We start from the raw sequence: 14,587 nt of genomic DNA, 5'->3' as shown, positions 1-14,587 counted from the left end.
GAGTTTTCATTTGTTTGTTTCAGTACATGGACTTTTTAGACATTTTAAGACCAGAGCATCGAGGGCTCTCATTTGCATTGCAGACAGAGTTCACTTTCGGCCTGCAGAGAGTGGGGTATGAGGGTGGAGTACCAAACAATGTGTATTTTGGTTGGGTAACATTTTAAGAAAGTAGAGTTTGATCCAGTGGACAGGCACTGGTAGCAGTCTACACCAAAAGTCACTGGACTCAGCATGTTAATACAGATCACTGCAGTTCTGCCAAAACCCATAACTTAACAGGCTCGTTCCCCTCATTACAGCAGAAATTCTTCGCTAACTGTGGAACAGAAGACAACACGAGAAAACTGCATTAGTTTAGGCTTAATGCCCCACTGAGTCCCACAACATTCCAAATTTGCTGGATATAGTTGGATAGATTTAAAGTTCTCCACTGCTCTCCCTCTTCGCTTGTAGTCCATAAGTCACAGAGCATTTGGCATGCATGCTGGCCAACAACATGAAAACAACAGAAGATCATAGTATAATCTATGAAAATCCTGAACAAAATCACAGACTGGAACTGGGAGTTAATTGAATCCTAGAAGCTGAAAAAAAAAAATTGCCTCTTGTCTTTTGGTTTTTGTATTCTGTCCCATTATGAATTTTCATCCCACTTTTGCTCTCACAAACAAGGGCCCATACACTAACCTGTTCAACACTCCAGCAAACACTACACCTTCAAGAAGACTCCATGACCCCTCCAGAGAAGCCCACCAGCTTTTGGAGGGAAATGACAATTCTCCAGAGGAAGTGAAATTTGCACCTTCTGTCAGAACCTGCAGACACAGAGGAGCACGGCATTGCAATGCTGAAAGAGCATCAGGTAAGACTAATGAAGGAGATATCACTAGTTGCTCTCTGGGCAGTCTTTTTATATTTGATGGACCAGAACTTTGTCTGCTGCCTTGCCCGTTTAAAATAAATTAAATATTTGATTGGAACTTTCCTATTCATCCTCTCTAGAAATAAAAAATTATGCAAAAAAGGTTGTAGGTGAGTCATTCGCCCTTCTAAAAAATCCCAGTGTAAATGACAGTCAAGTTACCTAGAGAAAAAAACACTCCTTTTTTTTTTTTTTTTTCTGGAACATTCCACTGAACATTCTTTTTTCAAAACTGAGAAGGATATATGGGTGATTTATTCCTTCATAACAGAGCAGGCAGTGACTTCAGTTTTGTATGTACATAAAGATCCAAGTGTTGTTTGATGGAGAGCAGTTACTGCAAAGACATTACTACAGGAACTCCCAAACACCGAAGGCTCAGGGCACACTACAAGTAAAGGTTTTTGGGGGTCACCTTCTGGTAAATGAGCTGTGACAGGGAATACACAACTGTGGGAGTAATGTGAGGTGTTTAAACACTCTGTGTAATGCATAACAATTTACCTGTTTAGAAGAAGGTGGATGCCCTTTTCCACAAATGATCATTTTATGATTTAATTGGTCTATAACACATTGGGTCAAAGCCAAAGCATGAGAAAACCCTTAGTTTAATTTGTCTGCAGTTCAGGCACTTAGAGCCCACTGCACCAAATAATTCCAAAACTTGGTGGTGTGTCAGGAAACAGGCATTAGTATTACAGTAGAGTGTATTACAAATTTCTCCTCTCCTTGACCTTTAACTTGTTCAACAACTCCCTTCCCTCTTCATCACACAGATTATCTCCCCCTGTGGCAGGCCCTGGCCACACTATGTTTCTGTTCCTGGATGTAATACGAACTGTGTCTGCACAACTTTTGAGAAGTCACACTCTCACTCCACCCGTGTCCTTCTGACTTCAGAGAGGAGATCTAGTGAAGTGGTTTTCTATCACACTGAGTGCATTCTACAAATGGCAGACTCCACAAACTGAAATTCCTGCAGACAGAGAAAAATTCTTCTCTCTAGTCCTGAGAGAAGGTCCCTATTGCACTGAAAGTTGTGTGCAAAATTCTCAACATCGGTCAAAATTCCATGTGGAAAGCAAACTCCAAAACTGAAATAGATTTGCCTCTCAGTGCAAGTAAAGCAATTTACATGGTAGGGCAGAAGTGAGACTATTACTCCTGTGCTATCTTGAAGACATTTTTTGAGGACTACAGATTTAATGGCAAATTCATCTGATGATAATGACTATTGTCAACAGTTACTCAGAGTTAACCTCTTTACATCTAAAGAAATAGAGCTTCACTTCATGCCTTGCATAATTAACTTTATGCTTTTGACAGACATTAAGAACCATGGTCTCCAGCACATCTACATCTAGTTCCAGTTTACAAAATCCAGATTATCTTTTGTGTCGGAACTGTGGTCCCTCCGCAGAAAATTGCAGGATGAACGTAACAGAAAACCTTTAAAGGTGTCAGGGGTTCCAACACGGACATCTTTCAAATCTGAGCAACCAAGACCCCCTAAATGAAGGAAAAGACTTTCACAGTCATTCTCAGGAGTCTTGTCACTTTAAATGTCCCCAGTAACGTTGCTGATCTGAAGGTACACGTAAACCTAGAGCCTGAAGGTGAAATGTTTATTGTGTGTTAATTATCATAGTTATCAAACTTAGCTGTACAGAAAATATAGTTCAGGTTGCTTATGAATCCTCTGATTCTGTGGGGAAAGAGAGAACCTTAAATTTAAAAGCAGTGCTCTCTAATGTAAGGTAGGTTTCTGGAAAGAAATGGCTAAGGTCTTACAGTTTAACCAATGTTAATTTTTATCCCTTGATTTGACATTCCAAAACCAATATTTCATAGCAGTTATTGTCTACATTTTTAATGCATTCAGGCTGAAAACACTTGCTAAAAACTGAAGGATTCTACGCTCTTTGTCTCAGACACCCTAGGAAAAGAAATCCTGTATTCCAGTTATTGTCTGGCATTTGAGTTCAGTGCTGGCAAACTGGTCCCTGCATGTCTTTGAGGCATATGGAAATTGATGATGAAAGTGTCTAGTATAACTACAAGTATAATTTGATGAAAACTGGAGCAGTGAACTGTGAGAAACTGCTAAATCAGTGTCATCAAACTCCGCTTGAAAAATAATGAAACAGAAATACCACCAGGACACAAGAAATGCAGTGCAAAGGCTGTGAAACCAGAGAGCAAAGACAAAAAAAAATAAGGAAACACACAAGATATTATTTTAATTGTTATTTTTAAAACACATGCCCAAAATACAGTACAACTGTCCTGTTCAAATTCACTTTACAGAGACAGTGACATCATGTCTCCTCCAAATTGTTCAAGCCCAAATCTTGGCACAAGCTGTTCCACTAGAATATCATGTTCAGCCCTGGCACTCTCTCCTGTCTACCCATAACCATGTGCAGAATAAGAACAGCACTGTAGCCAATGCAAATCCTTGTTACAGCTCAAGTCCCTTGGGGCAACAGAAAAATACCAAAATAGAAAACATATTACAGTTTTAAAGCAATAATATTACTAAGGAAAATAAAACAAACGTAACCTCAGAAGCAAGATGACATTTATTGCCTAAAAAGTTAACAATTCCTGAAGCTGTGAAAGCACTCTATAAATAAGACCTGAAGATGGCAGTGAAAAGATCCTGATATTGCTTTATTCATACATTTTGAATGAAAACAAAACAAACTTACATAGAAATCTGAGAGCAAGAGGACAAAGGAAGAAGATATTGTATTTTTTGATACTGTATGTATGTTCTGTTTACTGATGTTTGCCTACACCAGCAAACACACTCAAATTACTGAGAAAAAAAAACCCTAATGATTTCATTCAGTTGTACCCATGTTTTGAGATAGTAAAATGCATATGCATGCCCAAGAAAGGGATATAAGCGTGCATATTTGTAGACTTGCCAGAAAATTTGTACAAAAAGATCACAGGGAGACAGAGACAGCTGGAAAAATTGGAGCAGGGGCTCCAATTTTCATGCCAGTGTTACACCTAATGCAAAGGGAATGCAGATGATGGACTGCAAGCTATATGTTATTCCTCCTGACACTTTGCAGTGTGCTTGTAGAGCTGAACAAGGACTGGGAATAACAGAAAAAAAGAAAAACAAAACCCACATGAACAAACAATAAAACAAGACAAAGAAATTATGGAAACTGTGATACTATCAATTAAAATATTTATTTCAGGACATTTATTACATTTTGCACCAACGTTTTTACGTACAAAAGGCAATTATCAAGATCAAGCAGTGGAACGCCAAGCACTAGTTTTTAAAATTTGAAAGTTTAGCTAAACTATACCTTCAATCTCGCCGTGACATACACATGGCAGAAACCACGAAATGGAAAATATCTATAAACAAACATCTCTTGATGGTCCTATATCACGCTTTGAAAGAATGATAATGAGAAGTTTCTGCACATGGATTTATCCAGATTAATTATCAACAAGCCTAACTAGAAAGTTGTGCAAACAGATATCTAGAAGACTCCTTTCTGTTAGGGAATATACAGATAGGAGGCTTCGATGAAAAAGGGTAAGTAGAATCTTAAGAGGACTTTCTGGTAACACATTCAAGTCTCTAAACTAAACTAGGTGTGATTTCCATGGGGTTTGATATCATCTCTTCCCATGAGGTGGTCTCAAATCCTATGTGTTAAAAAGCCATTTTCTCTGCTGGTTACTGTTAACCCAAACCATGCACTTGAGGAGCATTCTATCAGTGTTCCCCCCCCCCCCCAGACCTCTTGACCACAATTCCATCTTTTGTGATGTTATTACTGCACATTCCAAACTGTGATCTTGTTGTAAAAAGAGCCTTCTAAAAGAAAACCAGTTTATAAAATCAATTATAAGTCTCAGTTAGAATTTAAGCAGGGTACCTTTCTGTGCCCCCAGGGTTCCTGTGGATTCCTGTTGTGCATTCAGATTTGCACACAGCGTAGCCTTTGATGGTCGCTGGGAGAAGCAGAGTCACAGTGTCTGTTTGTAGCAACCTCATTGTCACAGTGACCCATCCACTGAGGTGTCTCACCTCTGGAAAGGAGAAGCAAAAAGGGAAGAAATTAAAAAATACAAAAACGGCAATGCAAGAGACAAAGGAAAAAGTAGGGGTTCAGTTCCAACTTTCCACAAGCCCAGTGGTGTAGCCGGTATGGGGCCAAGCCTACAAAATGCTACAGCTTCTAAAACAAAGCCAGACACAAAACTTTCCCAGATTAGCCTCTGTCTCTACCCACGTGCAAGATAAACTAATAGTCTGACAATGACTTTTTCCAATTTAAAACAAACTGTTAACCTTAAGAAGGTCAAAATCTAGAATAAACCTGGACAAATACATATTTAAGGTTCTGCCCAAACTTCAGACTAAAGACTATACTATATATTTTTGGATTAGAGAGCAAAAGATACAGAATCACCTTCATCCCACTAAAATCCATAGCTTTACTTCTAGTTAAATGGATATAATTAAAAAAGCAGACATTCTGCTTTGCCTTGAGATCAGACCCTAATTTTTGAGATTAGACATTAGCTGTTGATATAAAAACCCTCTTATTTAAGAATACGTGATCTTTTAGCCAGCTATTTCATATGCAAAAACTATTAAATCATACTATTTCATCCACTGTTGTTGGCTTCCTTCTATTCTTTCAAGTTTAGCCTGTCATAAAGCACTCTGCAAGCTTCAAAAGAAAATTTACCAGATATGGGAGTTGTACAATGGGTAAGTTACTTCTCCATGTCTGAGGGTCTCCATCAAAATGCATAGGGCAAGCCAACGAGCAGTGAAGGAAGAGATCGCCGCTGTCAGCCCCAACTTTAATTCTTTCAGTCCAGGATGTGGCTGCACACACTCATGTTACTGTGAAACATGTGCTTATCTTCTGAGGGATTTTCGTCAGTGTGCTCTTTCCCACGTATTTGTCTGATCTGAACACTACAGTTACTCACGTTCAGTACTGCCAAATTAACAAAGCAAAAATCAATTATTAAAGCCCACTGGTCACAAAACTGCCACAGTCTGCAGACTGCTTAATTTCTTTTTCTTTTTTTTTTTTAATACTTTGTCCTCACTGCATTGTTGTAAGAGTCCCTATGCTGTGATTCCGTATTTATATCAGAATGTGTGTATGTACAGCAGATGTACTTACAGGAAACTTCTGTGGTGCTACTGCTGAGTGAGCTCTGGTCTCCCAGAGATGAGTGTGACCCAAACACTGCAACCACAGGGAGCTACTCCAATGTCTGAGATGGATCTTTCCATAGCAGGTTTTAGAACCTCTGACAGAAGAGGACTCCAAGGTTTCGAACCCTGGGCTCTGCACATCTTGTAATTAAAAATTTATTCCTTTGTGTGACTCACAGGAAAAAAGAGTCAGGCTGTCAGGATTTTAGAAGTCTGGGTCTAAAAATGGAAACAACAGGAAAATATGCTCCTAAACCGTCCAAGAACTGATCCAATTGCCACTGTCTTAAAATACTTCTGGCCATACCGGTACTGATTTATTACTATTGTTTTGTATTTCCCTAAGAGGAATGACAGGATGAGAGTCATCGGATGAGACAGTTTGTCTGACTTATCAAATGGCAGTGTAATGACAAACTGTAGCTACAGAATAAGAGGAGTTGGAAGGGCTCAAAAGCCCACTGTTGATTAGGTACACCCTCTGCAGGCTAAAAGTTCTCTTTTAAACACGGGGCTGAAGCACAGGCTTCTTGAAGAACCAAGGGCTCCGTTCAGGCCTAGCACAAGAACACTTTGCCAGTTCTCCTCAGTAGGACTGAACCAGGGCTTTGAGAAAGATGAATTTAATTCATGTCTAGTGCCTAAAAATCAACCCTCCCAGAACTAGCATCATCCCACTGCAAAACAGAGCTTAATTTTAGATTTCTTTCCTCCTACCAAATCCCACTGTTTTCACAGACAATTTAGGATTTGCAAGGAATGCAGGATCCATTTCCTTTCAGATTCTAACTAAATATTTAAAAGTCAATATCTTGCTCCTCTGAAAGAGGTATGAGTTCTGCTCTTAGTTTAAACAGAAATAAGTTGCAGACTTACAAACCTGCACCTATCAGACATTTTCCCTTTTTAGGCTTGGATTTTATGTCCAAAAAAAGTCACTTCGAAAGCAATGTAATGTACTTGCAGGACTCCCTAAAACTGACAAGAGCAAAGGTGTCACTGTGTAACACAGGATGTTGATAATGGTGTCATTTAAGCTGCACAAATCTATACAGATTCTCTTTTAAACAGTAGCTGGTGCTAAATTCAAAGTTCTTATTTGTGAGTTAAAGGCAGACTCCACCAACACTCAGTGATTTATGCTGTCTGCTCCAGAAACCATGTGGCTTCGGGATTTTTTTTGTTGACCTCACACAGCAGTTTGAAAGTCTCATCCCACAGATATCAAGGGAATCCCAGGCAGCAGTTCATCTGTACACAGCCTCCTTTACTGAAGCCTGGATTTGCATTTTCTGTTTCAAGACAATTGTGAAGTAATGGACCCAGACATATTTGATTAACAAAAGTCTCCATGTCCAATAATCCACTTGTCACTATTCTTAATTTTGTCTCTCACAGCATTTATTTGGTACAGAAGGATGATACATGCTAGATTTTAAATAGCTACACTAAAAATGAATATTAGAAAATCCTATATTGTATTTTGCCTGTCAGAGGTCATCAGAAGCTGTATTTCAAGAAAACTGAAGGTATTAGATGTAGTTTGCCCAGTAGATTAATACTGAGCTGTGAACTTTCATCCTCTGCAGCAAGATTTCCATCCAACTGACATAGAACTGACATGCAGTAACACTTACAACCAGGGGGATCCAATTTAGACAGAGTTCAAATGGTTTCAAGCTACTCATAGGTCACAGAGGTAAAGTATGCATAAGAGAGCTGGCTTTAATCAGAAGGTTTTCAGTAATGCCACACCAGAAGTGATAGGCCACAATGAAAATGAGCTGAATGTTAGGCTTGAGAGTTAAATTACTAAAGATATTTAAATATTCTGAATATATTCTGTGAGATGTTTTCACAAGCCCAAAACACTTTGGGCTTTTTTGGTTTTGTTTTGGTTTGTTGGGTTTTTTTTCAGAGCAATAGAAAAAGGCATGGCATTTTGCATGAGCATAACAAAACCTTCTTTCTCATATGGCATCATATCTGTGATGTCTATCTTCAGGAGCTTTTGGGGAAGAAATGTGATCCAAACAAAACAGCTCCATTGTGAGTGAGAATTTGGAAATAATCTGAAAAAAGACTCAACATTTTCTCCATAATGGGGCATTAGAACATGGGGAAATTGAGAGGGACAGGAAGGATTACAGTGAGAGAGAGGATTTAGGAAAGGCCAATTTTAATGCAGTTATCAAATGCTGACCTACTTGTGGAACAGGCAGGTGGAATCTCTGTTAACCATTTCATACTAAAGACCAATGTGAAAATGAGAGAACTCATTGAAAGATATGTCACTGAAAGACCATGTGTTATTCTCTTGAGACTTCTAAAGGTTTTGTTCCACCCAGAAACCCCTGAATCTGTCAGGTGCCCTTATTTCAAGTTTCCCTGATCAGTTTGAGTGCATCCAAATCAGCCCTGTGCCCTCCTTTTCATGGAGATGGGCTGTGAGCTTTGTCTCCATGCCATTAGATATGCCAGGAAGTAAACTGGGAAACAGCTTGGAACTACAATGAAAAGCATCACACTTCCTCTACAGTCATTCCTCCTGGTTTGCACTCTGTTGAAGAACTGTGTCTCAGCAGAAATACAAAAGCAATTACTGCACACAAAGCCTGGTAGACGAGGTATGTTGAGTTTCTGCAGATTTTGTTGAGTTTTATAATGAAAAGGATTAAAATCCTTACTGCTGTGCTGTCCACAGTATTCTCTTTGCAGAAATTCAAGTCAATGCCAGTAAGAGAAGGGAGAACTTGAAGTCTGTCGGCAGAAATACAGTGCTGGATCTCATGTCATATTACAGCAAGTGCATCTCAGCTCAGATCAGCAAAGCAAAAGCAAGGAACCTGGCAGAGAGGGATCTGGGATTTTCTTACTCAGTACTTACCCAGAAGCAGCATCACAAACAACAAAATGACACTTCTGTAATCAAATAATTTCACTGCAGGCTGCACTGACGATTTAAAATGTATAAGCAGGAAAGAAAAGCCAAGGAATTCAAACCCACTGTTTTCTTAAACAGGATAAATAAGTTCCTTACTATTAGAAACCTGATTGTCTTCAGTACCTGGATTGCTTGTTTACCTATGTTTCAGGTAGCTCTTTACAGGGCTCTAAGATATGTGTTACAGGTACAACCTTAAACACTGGACTAGCTAAAGTGTCCCCATCTAAGTTAGTAAAAGAAATATTTATTTTTTTCCCCCAGAACTAGCACTCTTTTAAAGACCAATCCATCACTGCTCTCTAAGTCCATATCTATTTTTCTTCCTCGTGCTGAATGTGCAAGTGGTTTATCACAGTCAGAGAATCATTCATTTTACAAAGCTGAGTCTTTCTTTTGTTGTGGTCACTCACTGGCCAGACTGCTATCACAAAACTAGATGCACTGTTCCTCAGTTCTAACTACACTGCACAGCTCAGCTTCCTACACATTCTCAACTCTTCAGGAAAAAAAATAGCTTCACTGCATGAATAGTCCACAGAAGGCAAATATTATGAGATTCTTTCTTTTCTTCCAGACTACCAGGTCATACAATTCTGGAACCATGGAAAAAGTAATTTTTCTTATTTGTCATGGGCACCTTAACAAAATAAGGTTCTAAGATAAGAACTAGCACATGTCCAATTGCTCCAAATCCTCCACATAACCCTTCCAGCCCTTCCCATATTCACCCTATTCTGAAGCCTTTGATTATCTGAATTTCCATATGTAATTGCAGAATTCTAAGCTGATGGACTTAAGAGCACAGGGGCAGCACCTAAGAAAAAGTGCAGCTTACTCCTGTAATTAAAACTTTTATCAATAAAATGAGATTCAACTTTCCTTCTTCATTTTTGCTGGAAAAACATACTGTGCTGTATTTTGCCTTTTAACACATCCTAATGACTCATGGCATTTAAAATTGAGTTAAATATTTTTCTTAACACAGCTGTATATGCTTTATTTCATAGTTTTGCCAAGATTTCTCATGTACTGTTCCAACTGTTGCAGTCTTCCCTTCATGTTTTTGATTTTTAGTTTCCATGGTTCCATCAAGTAGAAGTTGCTGTATGGTCTCTAAGCTGATGGCTGGAAGTATCTCCTTATTCCACCCCACAGCTCCCTAGAACTTTGGATGGACCTGAACACCCACTTTTTAAACATCTTTTCAGAAGCAGTCCATTAGAGTCTAGCCCCAGGTCTCCTCCTTGCTTTCCTGACACATTCCATCATTAAAACACCATCCAAGGTTCTCTTATATTCTTCCACTAATCACGAGTTATGTTAGCTCTCCCCTTATGAACACGAAAGTCCCACAGCACCTGGACAGTTTAGGAATTAGCATGTCTTCCTGCCAGAGAGGAGCTGATGCACCTCAGCTTTTCATTCCCCCTTGAAGGACTACATTTATTTTTGCATAGTGAAATAGAGATAATAATACATTGTTGAGATGCATCTCAGATGGACTGAATGTGAATTGGGAAACATGTTTAGTTGCACTCTTGAAATTCTGGCAAGCAGGATGGCAATGGATGGGGCTTCCCTCATTCCCTCATTAAGTGACTCCATCCTATCCAGCTTTTGTTAATGATCTGGCTTCAGTCACTCATCTCTCTTACCAGTGCAACACATCTGGCACAAAGGCTTTCGTGCTGAAGAAAATGCAATTAGTGCAGAGCACTTCAGTACATCCCTTCACCAATACAAACAAGCATGCTTTTACCATCATATCCTCTACTCTCTACACTGGAAAACCTAGGAATCCTAAAGCTTTGCACTGAACTACTTATTCCTCCAGCAAAACAGGAGGTAGAGCTCATCTGTAAGGGAACAAGCACTTCTATGAAGGCTGACCTAAAACTGAGAAATTAACTGCCTTGGGAAAAGAAAAAAAAAGAGATCATCTCAGATCTTCCCCACCATCTGCAGCTTGTTTTAAATTTAACATTAAAAAAGAACCCACATGTGGATTAAACACAAACAAAACCAAAACACCCCAAAACAAACATAAAGCGGAAATAAAAACAAAGCCTATCAAAACAAGCGGCCTGCCTAGCATTTGAAGATCCCATTGGGGATCTTAAAAAATAAAACACCTCCAAACTGCTACTGAAGAGGTGCTAGAACATGGTCATAAGATAAAGAGTTTCTTGCCCTTTCACAGGGCTGCTTTGAGTGCTGTTTAAGGAGTCAGGCACAGCAGAGCTTGGAGCAGTAATTTTACTGTAGAAATAAAGATGGCAGAATGGAAACAACTACGCATCAACATCGACATATTATCCACACCAAGAACTGCTCACAGATTTCTCTTCACTCTGCTTTTCATACTTTGTCTTCCCAGGCTCTACTCAGAGCTTATGCTTCACTTGAATGAATCACCCAATTTACTGCATGTCAGCTGAAAAAAACCCTCACACTGATAAAATGTTTTCCTCGTTGATTTAAAAAAATTACATAGTACCCATTAAACTGACACTGGATAGTGATGCTAGACAGGACTTGAGATGTTTCATGTTTTTCAAATGATTAGCATCAAAACCTCTCTATAAAAATAAAGCAGTGACAATTAGAGCAGTTAAGCTATCTCCGTTGTGTGTCTGCACACCACCTTTCTAAAAAAAATCAGCAGAAGAGGTATTATAAACTAAATATAGTTTATCTGTTGATTCTTCAGCATTCACATTTCTACAGCCTCCAAATATTTAAGCTATCCCACAAGCCACATATCCAAAAATATCCTTACCCGTCTCCATTTCCAGAATAACAGAATATGTGGATCTGAACATTCTGATTAGCTGGCTCATAGGGACCAAAGAGTCCATCTCCTGGGAAATGGTGGGAACTCTAAGGGTTAACTTGTGTGTTATCTCAAAACACATTTGTGGTTTTTTGCAATAAAACACCAAACTTAATGACCATCAAGTAGTGGTTGCATGATCTGAGATTTGGAAAACCTAGACACATTCAATTGCTTTCTCTGATTAGGTCTGTACTTATTTGGCATTACCAGAGATATCTCAATCCCTAAATAATTAACCTACAGCCAATATGTATGAAATTGCCTCACTAAGCTCACTACCCAGGACTGTTTGCTGTTAAATTAGTAGAATAAATAATTTACACCAAAAAAGTGTGCACAAGACAGTGCCAATAAACCTGGGGGAACTTGTTCATTATTTGCAAGAAAATTGGATGAAACACAATTCCCCAAGTACAAGCCATTCTGTGGAGTAAAAGGTGTATTAGTATTATTGCAGCATGTAGGGAACAAATGAAGTCTCATGACTGTTCCCTTCAAAGTATGCTCTGTTCATTAGCCTTTTCTACAGACCTATAAATACTTGTACTATACTGTACATATGAGAAGATAGAAGGTTTGTATACAAAGTACATTTCTTATAGGCAAAAAAAAATCACCAAAAAATTGTAGATTTATCATCACTCATTACTGAATAAGCAAGGACCTAAAAGAATAGCACTTTAAGCCAAAATGGCAGCTTTGTATCATTTGGAAAATCCACAAATCATTTTTTCTGGTGTTAGAAGTCGCTGTTGCTCACTTTAGGTCCTCAAGAAAATTGCTTTGTAAACTTGAGATTCACAGGATTTTTATCATTTTAAGATCGTTTCAGAATTAACTGTTGATGTGTTGAAAAAACTTATCCCTGCCTGGTTACTCCTTAGCCCTTTCTCCAGCACACAAGGAATCAGTGAGCATCTTTCCACTAATGTCCCTGGGAGCTGGAACAGGCCCTGCTGGCAAAGACAAACAACGCTGACTCTTGTTAAAACTTCAAGAATAGTTTAAAAATAATTATTCAAAAGGCACATTCAAAATTCCCAAGTAAAAAACTGACATTTAGAAATAAATAAATAAAAATCACTGGGAAAGGTTTGGCACAGAAACTGGTACTGAGGCCAGAACAGAGTTCATGACTTTCAAGGGGGCCCATCTCCCATTAGTCTCCAGAAAACTGCAAGCTCCTGTACTCAAATTATTTGTAGTGGTTGAAGGTATGGCTTTCCCTGCACAGCAAGGGAGTAGGAAGAGACTCCCTCTGTCCACTGTGGCTGGAGGTTTTGTTCAGAAGCACCACTTCCCTGCCCTCCCTGGATTACATGGGAAGACATGCCAGGGCTGGAAACATCCTAACCAGAAGAACAACCTCCAAGCACTGTCTGCTCCTCAAGCTGTGTTTTTCCTACAGAGAGAAATAGTCCCCAAGTCTCAGCCTCTTTCTGCAGGCCAGGGACAGAGCCACAGACACATTTACCATGTCCAGGGAAGGTGCAGCAGAGTCCCTGGTTGCATCCAGCCCCTTGTCTGAGTTTGAATCAAATGCCAGGTCTCAGCCTGATTTGTGGTGGCTTGTTGTTTTTTTGTTATTTGATAGAAAGTATCCTGGGACATGTTTCTTGACCTCGCTCTGTATTCATGCTGAAAACACAACAATCTCTTTTATAAAAAACCAAACATTTCTCCCTAGATTATGAATCATGTAGTTGCATGACCTGTGTCCCAATGCTTCCTGCAATCTGTCTTATTTAATACTGAAAGAAATCATAGATATGAATGCCAGCTTGTCTGTCGTTTTAGAAAACAATACTGGGGATACCAATTTCACTCATTTCACTCACCTTTATCCCTAAAGAACAATGACAGAAAAAACACCCAGGTTAACCCTGTAGAGTAAAAGGTGTCCCAGTGTCATTTTTGTGTGCAAGGATCAGATAAGCACTTGGTTTGTGCTGTCTGTGAAGACAGCTTTATCCAAATAAAGCATAGTGCATTTTATCTTTCTGTAATGGAAAAGACCTGTCACTCTTTGAATATCATCATATGGTCGGTGGCCGGCAGATAATGGACTGTTAAGTGTCAAGGTGACTGGCTTTGAATGTGCACAAAACTAAAAATTATAGACCTGTCATTCCATAGGCAGGCCACAATTAGCTGTCTATGCAACTTGAAATTTCCATTTTGCCAGTTGAATAATCAATTGGCTACAGCTTCTCAATATGGATGCATTTTTAGGCTCCTTGCACTTAGGATTTTATCTTTTTTGTAAGGTTTTTCGAATAACTGTGCAGCACACTTAGGCAGATGGGGTTAGGAGCAAACTGCACAAGTTATCTCCTCCCCAAACACATACATGAATACATTCACCAATATTTTACAATCAACACTTTTTATGTTCATTCCCTCTAACCGTGCTATACCCTATACATACTGTTTCTGCCAGAGATGTGGTGACAAGAAGCACAAGCTACAAAAAATTCACAGCTTCAGACTTCACAGTTGTTTATTTCTATTAACAACATTATGTTCTTTTACTGCATTTTGCTATCAGTCCCCCCTGATATGAGTTAATAATGCAACGTGACTTAGAAATAAAATGTTTGCAATGGTCAACTTGAAAGAGGAAAAGTATTTTCTTTTGGGAGACTTTTTTTCTGTATCACT

General features: G+C 39.0%; 1 long non-coding RNA gene across 1 annotated transcript; it reads right to left on the bottom strand.

Moving 5' to 3' along the window:
• Positions 1–233: 233 nt before the first annotated feature.
• On the bottom strand, positions 234–4,988 carry LOC113956608. The gene is made up of 3 exons (XR_003530896.1): positions 4,840–4,988; positions 691–818; positions 234–319 (listed from the first exon to the last, which is right to left on the bottom strand). It is a non-coding gene; the product is annotated as an uncharacterized LOC113956608 (long non-coding RNA).
• Between the last annotated feature and the right edge of the window lie 9,599 nt (positions 4,989–14,587).

Source organism: Corapipo altera, unplaced genomic scaffold (assembly GCF_003945725.1).
Source record: "Corapipo altera isolate COAL_440 unplaced genomic scaffold, ASM394572v1 100, whole genome shotgun sequence".
Classification (NCBI taxonomy): Eukaryota; Metazoa; Chordata; class Aves; order Passeriformes; family Pipridae; genus Corapipo; species Corapipo altera.
The sequence above is the reverse complement of the archived record's forward strand: the minus strand, read 5'-3'. Positions and strand labels throughout refer to the sequence as shown.